Source organism: Staurois parvus, unplaced genomic scaffold, assembly GCF_062004578.1.
Source record: "Staurois parvus isolate SC_StPar_1 unplaced genomic scaffold, SC_StPar_1.0 ptg000287l, whole genome shotgun sequence".
Classification (NCBI taxonomy): Eukaryota; Metazoa; Chordata; class Amphibia; order Anura; family Ranidae; genus Staurois; species Staurois parvus.
This window is the reverse complement of record NW_028318083.1, coordinates 3,495,828-3,508,366: the sequence shown is the minus strand read 5'-3', so window position 1 is coordinate 3,508,366 and position 12,539 is coordinate 3,495,828.

The following is a 12,539-nucleotide window of genomic DNA, read 5'->3' as shown; positions in this document are numbered from 1 at the left end:
AGTCCTGACCTCAACCGACTGAAATGCTGTGGCATGACCTTAAGAGAGCGATTCACACCAGACATTCCAAGAATATTGCTACACTTCAACAGTTTTGTGAAGAGGAGTGGTCCAAAGTTACTCCAGATCGTTGTACAGGTCAATTAAACCATGGCAACATCTAATGTTTGTGTTGTATTATGTTCAGCAGACTGTGTTCTTCTATTGTTGTGACTTAGATGACGTTCAGAGCACATTTTATGCCCAATTCATGCAAAACTCCATGTAATCCCAAGGGGTTCACATACTTTTTCTTTCAATTGTACATGTAATATCCTACCCCCATTGTGTTTAGCTGGTTAGTGGACATGGAGGAGGACTAAAGTGGGCTGTTGTTTACCACTCTGTACATGCCCACGTGTGACTGTTTAGTCACATGGGCTGCTCAGATGTGATGAAATGCTCAGCAAAGAAACTCACTGAAACTGAGCATGTGCAGAGTTGCCACTACAGTTGCAAAATCCCTAGCTGAATTGAGGACAAGAACAGAAGGTGGAGTATGAACAGCATGTAAAACAGCATTTATTGATAGTCTTTTATTATGTGGGTTTAGTGACACTTTAAGTAAAGAAATAGTTTACCATGCTCATATATAGGGTATTTTTTTGTTGTATATCTATACATTTGTATACTTTAAAACCATGTTTATTTCCTTTTACACAGGCTTGAATTTCAAATATTCAGTTTGGATGATATGCATATATGGTCAAATATGTTATGTTTCTAGCTACCTGAACCTATCCTAATAATTGTTTTTAATAAATCTTCATATACTTGAAGCTTTACAAATTTGTGTTTTTTTGACTCTAGGTTTTCTGAAATCCCCACTCCAGGCAGAAGAAAAGGGTTGCATGCTTGTTACATCTAAGGGTAGAGGAATTAGGTGTAATACTACCAGTACCGAGACAGGGTTGTCCAGAGCCCAGGGCAAGGATCCAGAATTGTACCCCTCCCCCACTATTAATACATGCCTTAGAATGGATTTACCACTCTGCATCTATTATTTGTCCCCTTACTCATCTGCGCCAAGGGCATCTGTCCCTCTTGCCCACCCCTTGTCCTGACCCTGAATGATACCTTACTCCTCGATCCAGCAGGCTAGCTTTAAATTGTGTGACATGTCCCATTAAGCACTCCAGCTAATGATCACACACTGACATAATTAAGTAAAATGTGTGACCAATAGACTTGAATTGTATGCGAGGACAGCCATAACCCAGAGTGTCAGAGAGAAGAGGACAGAGCCAGGGCATGACACAGAGAAAACTTAGGTATGTATTACACTTTATTCCTCTACCTCCAAGACTTGACAAGCATTTAACCTAGTCCCAGAGGAATTAAAACATTTCTAAGTGTTGAATGATTTTTTTGTTCTAAGAAGACATGGATGCTATTTTCATTCACCTTCACCCTAAGTTTTTCCTGTTCTGTATTCACTTTCTTGTGGCAATCTATGAGGTCTCTAACATCTTACTAGCACAATACGAAGTCTTACAGATCATTGAACAACATACAGGGTGTGTCATGTTTGGTCACAGAGACTACAGTTGGCACAAGTTATAGAACAGTGACAGCCTATCCTCAGTTTTGGTACCTGTTGATGTTTTACATTTCGTTTTCCCTCAGGAAACATTGGGGAAAAACTGAAGAGATTTCCCGTGACAGAAACACGGTTAAGAAGCTGTCAACCTATAACTACTAAGGCAGTCAGGATGGTGAAATTGGAAACCAGACATTTGCTGATTCAGAAGTCAGCAAGCAAAAGTGTCTGCATAACAAAGACTATCAGTGACCTGCATCTGCTGTGTACATGCCAAGAAAATCATTTCAAGGTCAGTTCCCAGGTATTTCTTTGGTGCAACACATCATAAATCAAGAGGTGCATCTGGATGTCACTTCATGACATAAAAGTCAGAATACAGGAAAGACAAAATACAACATTGTAGAAGGAGAATGTCTCAATTATTATAAATATTAACCTTGTATAGAGATAAGCAAAAGGTTTTGACAGAGAAAGCATCTTTTCAATGTTATGAACATTTTCAGTATTTATCAAAAATGAAGTTTTTCCGAATTACCTTTTCAACAATTCACAAAAGGTAGCCATTGACAGTTAGATTTTTTTTTACCTTTTCAGAACAAGCAAAATACCTTACCCTTTTAGTCAAGCTTTTCCACCATTTTTTGCTTTGACTTTTCTCTCACTCAGATGCTGCCCTTACAAAAAAACCAAAACACTCTCTTTGTTGAGAGAAAAAGAAGAAAGGTAAATGTATGACCTTTGTGATACACTATATTGCCAAAAGTATTGGGACACCCCTCCAAATCATTGGATTCAGGTGTTCCAGTCACCTCCATGGCCACAGGTGTATAAAATCAAGCACCTAGGCATACAGACTGCTTCTACAAACATTTGTTAAAGAATGGGTCGCTTTCAGGAGCTCAGTGAATTCAAGCGTGGTACCGTGTTAGGTTTTCACCTGTGCATCTGTGAAATATTCTTTGCTACTAAATATTCCATGGTCAACTGTTAGTGGTAATATAATAAAGTGGAAGCAACTGGGAACAACAGCAACTCGAAAAATGACAACGCATGCTGAAGTGCACAGTGCGCAGAAGTCACCACGTGTCTGTAGAGTCAACAGCTAAAGATCTCCAAACTTCATAGAATGGGTTTCCATGGCTGATCAGCTGCATCCAAGCCTTACATCACCAAGTGCAATGCAAAGTGTCAGATACAGTGATGTAAAGCACCCTGCCACTGGACTCTACAGCAGTAGAGACGTATTCTCTGGAGTAGTTAATCATGCTTGTCTGTCTGAAAATCCAATGGAGGAGTCTGGGTTTGGTGGTTGCCAGGAGAACAATACTTGCCTGACTGTATTGTGCCAAGTGTAAAGTTTGGTTGAAGGGGTTATGGTGTGGGGTTGTTTTTCAGGGGTTAGGTTTGGCCCCTTAGTTTTAGTGAAGGTAGCTCTTAAGGCATCAGCATACCAAGACATTTTTGACAATTTCATGCACCTAACTTTGTGGGAACAGTTTGGGGATGGCCCCTTCCTGTTCCAACATGACTGCGCACCAGTGCACAAAGCAAGGTCCATAAAGACATGGATGAGTGGGTTTGGGGTGGAGGAACTTGACTGGCCTGCACAGTGTCCTGACCTAAACCTGATACAACACCTTTGAGATGAATTAGAGTGGAGACTGCGAACCAGGAATTCTCGTCCGACATCAGTGCCTGACCTCACAAATGCGCTTCTGGAAAAATGGTCAAATATTCCTCTAGACACACTCCTAATCCTTGTGGACAGCTTTCCCAGAAGAGTTGAAGCTGTTATAGCTGCAAAGGGTGGGCCAACTCAATATTGAACCCTATGGACTAAGATCGGGATGCCATTAAAGTTCATGTGCGTGTAAAGGCAGGAGTCCCAATTCTTTTGGCAATATCGTGTACATCATAGAGGTATCTTAAAATACTGTAAATTCTATTCAAGTGATAGCTAACATTTTTATAACTGCAGAATTAAACTATGCTATTACAGATTGTTGCAAGTGATGCTTGATTTTGTGGCACCACTTGTTTACTGTGAAGGAAATAAGTATTTAATCCCCTGCTGATTTTGAATGTTTGCCCACTCACTAAGAAATGATCAGTCTAAAATCGAATGATAGGTGTATTGTAACACTGAGGGACAGAATAGCAACCAAAAATTCAAAAGAAATGCATGTCTAACAAATTATGCACTGATTTGCATGTTCATGAGGGAAATAAGTATTTGATCCCCTTCATGAAACATGACTTGGTGTCAAATCCCTTGTTGGCAATCACAGGGGTCAGATGTTTCTTGTAGTTGGCCACCAGGTTTGCACACATCTCAGGAGGGATTTTGGCCCACTCCTATTGGCAGATTCTCTCAAAGTCTTTAAAGTTTGGTGGCTGACGTTTGGCAACTCGAACTTTCAGCTCCCTCCATAGATTTTCAATTGGATTAAGGTCTGGAGACTGGCTAGGCCACTCCAGGACCTTAATGTGCTTCTTCTTGAGCCGCTCCTTTGTTGCCTTGGCCGTGTGTTTTGGATCATTGTCATGCTGGAACACCCATCCATGACTCATTTTCAATGCCCTAGCTGAGGGAAGAAAGTTCTCACCCAAGATTTGACGGTACATTGCCCCGTCCATCGTCCCTTTGATGTAGTACAGTTGTCCTGTCAAACATTCAAAACATTCAAAATCAGCAGGGGATCAAATACTTATTTCCTTCACCTGTATATGAAGATTGTATACTGCCAGCCAGGATATGGTGACATCACATCCATTCAATAATGGACATGCCCCACTAAACCTTGCATATTGTGCAAACAGAAAAATATCAATTGCATAATAACTGATAGACAAGCAAATTTGGTCACTATACATTCAGATACAGTATATATTGATAGAAAAGGAGAGTAATTTGTGCTGTGTGCACAGGCCAGCTATTAGATTACGAGTATTCATTTAGTAGGTCATTGGTGGTCAGCTTGAAAATGCAGCCCCTGACAGTTTGGGATGGCCTCACAATAGCAGCACATTTCATATGGGGAGGTACATTGAGTCAGTTTAGACAATCTATTCAAAATGAATGGGTTACAATACATCTCAGTGCTCAACATTTTTGGTCCTGTTGCTCTTTTTGCAGTGTAAAACATGGAAAGTTGGAGTAAAATAAGCCATCACTGGCGTCAGATACAGTACTAGTAGCCCCTAGCACTGGAGTCAGTGGCCACAACCATAACTGCAAGGATGGATGCAAAAATAACGCCCAACATTGCTGTCAGACACATGCATGCTGAAAATGTTTGGGGTTTTTCAGATCAAAACTTTCTAAAGGATTCAATATTTTGGGACGTAATGGAATAAAATTAACAACCATGACTCATCTGCTGTTAGTGGGATCCCCTTCTGATATTAGAATGTAAACAAAACGAGTGCCGGCATTAAAATTTATAAAAGAAAAAACAGCAAGGAGGTCCCCCCCATCCATATTAGGTCCTTCGAGTCTGGTATGGCTTTTGAGGGGAGCCCCATGCCTACATTTTCTTTTAAAATGGAATGGGGTCCCCCCAAAATCCATACCAGACCCTTAGTTCTGGTATGGATGTTAAGTGAAACCCCACACCAAAAGTTTTTAAAAAATGGCGTGGGGTCCCCCCCAAATTCTAGACCCTTATCTGAGCATGCAGCCTGGCAGGCCAGTAAAGAGGGGGGCAAGCAAGCACCCCTCCTCCTGAACAATACCAGGACACATGCCTGCACCTTGTCCCCATGTTGATAAGGACAAGAGCCTCTTCCCTACAGCCCTGGCTCAGTGGTTGTGTGGGTGCTGGGGTGACTTATCATAATCTGGAAGCCCTCTTTAACAAGGGTGCCTCCAGATTTTGGCCCCCCAGTGTGAATGAGTATGGAGTACATAGTACCTCTACTCATTTATTAAAAAAATTTCAAAAATAAATAAAAACACAAACATAGTTTTTGACAAGTAAATGTAAATCCAGCATCAATCCAGATGAATGTAAAAAAAAAACAGCAGCCCGTCGAACACGACCGGTCCCATTGAGAGACACTTGATGAATGACAGGTAAACATGGGGGCGGGGTCACCTGTAGTTCAGTGAGTGTCTCTTGATGGGACTGGTCATGTTCGACGGTCAGTGGGGTTTTTTTGTGCGGGTGGGCTTTCATTGTAATTGATGCTGGATTTACATTAGGGGACATGTTTTTATGTATTTGTTTTTTTAAATATAGGACTGCCAAAAACTATCTTTGTGTTTTTATTTACTTTTGACATTTTTATGGCGAATGTGTGGGGGTTCTAAAGTATGTATCCCATTTTTATTCACATAGGTGGGGACACGATCTGGGGTTCCCCTTGTTAAATGAACCAGGGTTGTGGTGAAAAAGCCCTTGTCCTCATCAACATGGGGACAAGGTGGTTTGGGGGGGGGCATGTGGCCTGGTATTGTTCAAGAGGGAGGGGGACGCTTGCTTGTCCCCCTGTTTCCTGGCCTGGATTAGGGTCTGGTATGGATTTGAGGGACCCCACACCGTTTTTTTAACATTTTGGCATGGGATTCTCCTTAAAATCCATACCCGACCTAAGGGTCTGGTATGGATTTTGGGGGGACCCAGCGCCATTTTTAAAAATATTTTGGTATGGGGTTCCCCTCAAAATATATACCAGAAGGGGCCTGGTATAGATTAGGGGGAACCCCCAAGCTGTTTTTTAAAAAAACTTTTTAATGATGGCACTTGTTTTGTTTACATTCTGCTGTCAGTGGGGAATCCCGCTGACAGCAGATGAGTCATGACTGTTAAGGAAGCAGCGGCCACCCACTCTTTAACAACTATCTATTCACAATTAATTCTGATCATTCAATATGTTATCGAACAAATTTGAAAATTGAATTCATTTCCCCATGGGCCCAAATTATTATCACATCATGTGACATCATCTGAGTGAAACAAATGCATTTTTTATTTTCATTATAGCCTTTTTTCTGACTCATCACCATTTGTTTCTGTCCATTCAGAAATTTGGATACATCCGAATCTCCAAAAATGACATGTTGGGCCAAAAAACAAATCAAAACTAAATGAATTGCACATGTCTAGTGGCCGCAATAATAACCCCCTGCATTGGTGTTAACCCCCTCATACATATTGGTGGTCAGTGGCAGTGGTCTTAACCCCCTCCTGCACTGGTGCTCAGTTGCAGTGCTATTTAAACCCCCTTCCTCCCAATTAGTGGTTATTGACAGCACTGTTAAACATCCTTACCATGATGCTCAGTTGCGGTGCTAGTTAACCCCTCCCCCCTCGCTGGTGGTCAGTGGCAGTGCTATTTAACACACCCTTTCCACTGGTGATTAATGGCAGTGGTCACATGCTCCCTTTTCTAATGAGGCTGAGACTGAGGTCACACTGCGGGACAATACAGTCTTTATTTCAGTGTCAGGTGCTGGCGAGTCCATCCAAATATGACAGTGCATCTAACTCTACACTCTCTACAGGTTGACAATGCTGCATTCCATACAGTATGGTCACTCAAAGACAGAAAGTGTGTTATTGGAAAGATCACCATGTGAATATATATAAAAAAAAAAATAAGAAAATGAACACAGCCACCACATCTAAGGATTGGTACATTGCAAAATGTTAATTTTTTGTTTTTGGAGTTTAATGCTGCTTTAATCTTCAATGGTATACACCTAAATTTAGTCCTTTTTGTAAATTTTTCATGGTACAATATTCTCCACGAATACTTGCGGCCTCATCTATACCAGGCTATTAAGAGGAACTGTAGCAAATATATATATATATGTATAGTACTGTACTGTATATCAAATCAATAGCATTTTGGGGCAGCACAGTGGCTACGTGGTTAGCACTTATGCCCAGCAGCATTAGAGTTGGTGGTTTGAATTCCAAACCAATGCACTACATGCGTGGAGTGTGCAAATTCTCCCTGTGCCTGCACGGGTTTCCTCCATGTACTCCGGTTTCCTTCCACTCTCCAAAGACATGCTGGTAGGTTAATTGGATCCTGTCTAAATTGGCCTTAGTATGGATATGTATAAATGTGAGTTAGGGACCTTAGATTGTACGCTCTTTGAGAGTCAGGGACTGATGTGAATGTACCATAAATGTAAAGTGCTGTGTAATTTGACAGAGCTATATAAGTACCTGAAATAAATACTGTTCCAACAACAATATTTAATGTTACCTCCTCACAAACAGAAATCGAGCTGTCAGTCTTACTAGTCTGAAGTCACCCAGTTTTAAGTGTTTACCCTTCTTGACAGATGGTAAAACATCTGTTGTACACCAATCTTGTAAGTGGGGGGGGGGGGGTGGAATCGCTGAGTAGTACCATCCAGGACCCATCCAAGTGAACGGGGCAGTTTTGCAACTGCATGCTAACCATGCTAACCGAGGGGGGATGAACATGTGCCCCTCCCCTCCGAACCATACCAGGCCACATGCCTTCAACATGGGGAGAGAGGTACCTTGTTAGGGAGGCCCACCCTGGCAATGCATCTTGTACAAAGGTCTGTTCCCCACAACCCTGGCCCTGTGGTTGTGGGGTCTGCAAACGTGGGGTTTATTGGAATCTGGAACCCTACTTTAAAAATAGGGGGGAGGCAGATACATCCTCCCCTCCCATGTGCCGTTTGTTTCCTTTTTCTCTGAGTTTTGGATTTAGCACCCACACTTTGGTAATGTTTACCTTTTTTTCTATTATTAGACTCACCATAATACCTATCTGCGTATTTTTTTTTTGGGGGGGGGGGATTTATACCATGCTCTTCTATCTTTTTTCATGTCTGCAAGTTCTATATTTCTTCCTTTCTTATATGCTGCTACTTTTCTTTTATTTTGTAAAGTATACAGTATAGTTCATTCTCCTTTAGATCTGAAGATTTGGCCCACACACAATTAATGATGAGCAAAAAAAAATACAGTACCATCTTTAGGTAAATGAGCTCTCCATTGTGATGATAATGAATGATAAACAAGGCTTCCCCTACATGATGTGTGTTTTTATCATTACATATATGCCCTTGACCAGGGATATTGAAATACAATTCATGGAGGTCCAGTCATTAAACTTTTCATCCAGCAGGGTCTGAGTCTCATGTTTCTGCTATGACTCGATTTCTTCATATCACAGCCCCTCCCCCTTACATTACAGCCCCCTTTACATTACAGTCCCCCCTTTATACCATACTGCCCCTTTTACATCACAGCTCTCCTTTACATCACAGCACCTCCTTTACTTTAACGTCCTGTGTCCCCCGCTTCTTACATCAAAGACCCCCCATCCTTTACATCAGTGTCCTCAGCACCCACCTCACATTAGAGTCCCTCTCCTCTTCAAATCAGAGTCCTCTGTCACCCCTTCACATCACAGCCCCCCTTACTTGAAACCCAGTCCCTGTCACAGCCCCCCTTCCTTGCACCCCAGTCTCATTAAGAGCCCCCTTACTTGCACCCCAGTCCACTTCACAGCCCCCCTTCCTTGTATCCCAGTCCCCTTTACAACCCCCCTTCCTTGTATCCCAGTCCCCTTCACAGAACCCCTTTTTTGCACCCCAGTCCTCTTTACAGTGTTCTTCTTACTTACATCTCAGTTTTCTTCACAGTCCCCCCCATACTTGTACCCCAGTCCCTTTTACAACTCCCTTTCCTTCCACCCCAGTCCACTTCACAGCCCCCTTCCTTGCACCCCATTACCCTTTACAGCCCTCCTTTTTTGTACCCCAGTCCACTTTACAGCCCTCCTTACGTGCATCTCAGCCCCCCCCCCTTGCTCCCCAGTCCCCTTTACAACCCCCTTTTTTGTATACTGGTCCCCTTGAGTGGCCCTTCCTTCATTGCAGCCCAGTCCTTTTTATATGAATACCCCCTCCCTTACATTACCACCTGCTCCTCTAACCTTTTTGATCCTACCTTACATAGCAGGTAGAAGGCAGAAGGCATGGCATGTCTAGACAGAGGGCGGGACATGTGGGACATGCTGCTCATGTTAACAGGCAGGTGATTGGTTGCTAGGAAAGACTAGCAACCAATCACTGGCTTGTTATCTTGAAATGCTGAGTAGCTCCCACCCCCTGGCTGGACATGCTGTGCCACTATAAGAATCAATGTTGTGGTGGCAGAGGTGGTGGCAGCAGCAGCAAGGGGGGATAGGAGGATATCAGTTGGCAGAGGACATCCAGCCTGCTAAGTGGAGGAGCCGTGGTCTGTATCGGACTGTTATTCGGTCCATTTGCGGTTAGTGATGCCTGCACTAGACAGAAAGATTTAAACACAAAACCAAAAAAGTAATATACTGCAGCTTACCTATCATTAAATGTGGTGGGTGCGTTAGTATTCATTTTTAGGCTTTTTTCCCTCTGTTTTTACTGGCCAGTAACACACCTCCTGTAGTAGGGTGCCCCCACTCTGGATGAAGGAGCACAGGGGGCACCTTTCAACTGCAGCATTGTCAGTCTGGGGGGAGGGGTGTGTTAGATGTACTAGCAGATTTAAATACACTAATAAACTGGAGCCAAACCCCAGCTAATACTGTATAAGCAGTTACAACAAACGTTTTTCTTTTCCTTTTGGGATAAAGGTTTAACATAAATAAATAAAAGCTGATCAATGTAAGTGTTAAGTGGTTTCTCTCATCTCTGTCACTGATACATTTGCTGGAGAACTTGTTCTTTTGAAAAACAACAGACCGACCTGCCAGATCACGTATGAAAAGAAAAGAAAGAAATCCTAAAAAGAAAATGAAAAAGAAAATGAATGCAACCATCACATCTAAGAGCTGGTAAGCTTCAATAAATAGAATGTTTGGCTTTGGGTTGAAGACTAGAATTTGTTTTATCATACAACGGAATGTAATCTTTGATTTAATATACACATTTTCTGTGTTGATATACTGTAAGATGCAGGGGCGGACTGACAACTCATGGAGCCCCCGGGCAATAGGGGATCATGGGGCCCCTGTGTCCTTTCCCAAACTCAAAAAAGCCTATGAAAAAGGTACCAGGGGCATCTCATGGGGCCCCCTACTGACCCCGGGCCCTCGGGAAGTGCACGAGTTTCCAAATGGTCAGTCCGCCCCTGGTAAGATGTATTATTTGAATACTGTATGTTTTGCATCTGTTCTTTCTTTGTTAAATTCAATAAATATATATTGAAGTGCAAAAATCCAACTGACTGATACATTATGTATAAACACTGATCAGATGTAAAATGGAGAGATACAAAGTAACATTGTTACTTTTGTATCTACTCTGTTTCATTCATCTGCAGATCAAATGGATGAATTTCAATCTGCATATGATGGCAATGAAAGCAACCTGGCAAATAGGCATAAACTCAAACCTCAGTCTGAACACAAGTTCAGACCAAACTTTGGTTTTTCAAGCATTCATCTAAACACCAGGCTTTTTAATATCCATATGGTGACCATATTCGGTCAATGACTTCACCTGGGAGACCCTGCCCCTTTTTTACTTTAGGGAAATTCACTTGATCTGTGTGAACCAAAGGGACTAGATTCATTGGCAGTTTTTGCTTATGGCAGGCATCATTTATTGTGATTGACTTAGATCTGCATTGCTGGAAAGCGTGATTTATGATGGAGTTACATTGTGGGACTTTCTTTAAGTTAAGGTACTTGTGAAAAAGTGTGTGTTTTCTTATTTCTTTGTTTATTTTGGCAAGGCATACTCCAATGTTGATGCCCTGTGGAATTGTTCAGGGAGCAGGGTGCATTCTTCCCCCCTCCTCGTTTCCTGGCCTATCAGGCTGCATGCTCAGATAAGGGACTAGTACCGATTTTGGGGGACAATCCCCTGCTTTTTTTTAGTCTTTTATGTATGTGTCTGGGGGGGGCATTATATCATAGACCTGGTAGTGGAGGGGAGCCAATGCCATTTCCACCCACCCATTTATTATTTACATTCAGCCAAGCAGGAAGCTGTCAGGAAGCATTTAGCAGCAGAAGTAATACCAAACCTCTTCTGCAGCCAGAGGTTCAACCTGGTTGAACAGCCATTTGATTAAAAATTCAGTCTAAACATAGGTTAGAACCAAACCAACAGCATTTTCCTAGTCTTCACAAAAGATTTGACCATGCCCTTTCAGAACTGGCATGGTGTCACTTTGACATCCATACCTGACCCTCATAAAGGTCTGGTAAGTATTTTAGGGGGAACTAAACCCTATTTTTTGAGTTGGGGCCCTCAGTGACATCTATAGCTGACCCTCATCTCAGAAAAGATTATAAAAGGGCCAAAGCTGCCATTTGCTGGCAAATTAAACAGAATTGTTTCTTTGTAAATGTAACTTTTGCTAAAGGTTGTATACATTGTGCAGATGTATCACTTCACAGGAAGCTTCATAGCATGCACCAGGCTATTTAAAGGTTTCTTGCAGTTTAAATGTTGCCCTTAATGCAATAATAAAATCACTACTTCTTGCCAAATTGATTGTTTTTACATTTTTTGGTACATGTTCCCCAGAGCAGTGCCCAGTCCCCCCATGCCACCTGTTAACAATCTTTTCTCTATTAGCCTAGAAAATGGCTATTATTTTTTTACATTTGTCTCCCCCGGACTTCAGTGGTGTTTGGATTTGGAACTGAAACTTTATTTATGTTTTTTTTAACCTCCCTCTAATAAAATCCAGGTACATTTGGCTCAACCCTACTGACACGTAAAAATTCCTTTTTTTTAAAAATGTGTTCCTATTTAACCCCTTATTAAATCTTTGTTTACCCTAACTGTCCCAAATTAACTCCTTCTTTACCCTTACCCCTTAACTATTATTTTCCTGCTTTTTTATTTCCATTTTGTGACAATTAATATTTTAACTTTTTTCAGTTTTAATAATTTTGTTTAATTTTTTTCCAGTGCTGCAAAATGAATAAACAAAATTGGAAATAACGTTGAAATACTTTGTAC